This window comes from Myotis davidii, unplaced genomic scaffold (genome assembly GCF_000327345.1).
Source record: "Myotis davidii unplaced genomic scaffold, ASM32734v1 scaffold580, whole genome shotgun sequence".
In the NCBI taxonomy this organism is placed as follows: Eukaryota; Metazoa; Chordata; class Mammalia; order Chiroptera; family Vespertilionidae; genus Myotis; species Myotis davidii.
Window position 1 is genome coordinate 2,968,021 of NW_006293313.1, and position 364 is coordinate 2,968,384.

Here is a 364-nt window from a genome sequence, read left to right on the forward strand (position 1 = left end):
GGCGCAGTTTTATTGATATCTGGGCTGCCAGTGACCAGCCCATAGCAGGGATCCCTGGGCCACAGTACAGATTCCTTCATATTTGTTGAATGAATGAACAGCATATCCTCTAGGGCAGCAGTCGTCAACCAGTGGTCTGTGAGGTCCGAAAGGTTGGCGACCACTGCGCTAGGGAGTTCAGTCTGTGTAGACTGGGCCCCTGTAGCTTCAACTCCGAACTTGAAGAATGAGCTAACAACAGCGCCTGATCCCTCTGCAGCCCCTTATCACTGCTCCCACATTTCCCATCCCGTTGTAATTCTCAAATTGTTTTGTTACCTCTCTAGTATTAGAATAATAAGAGCTTTTCTCCACTGAGCCACAT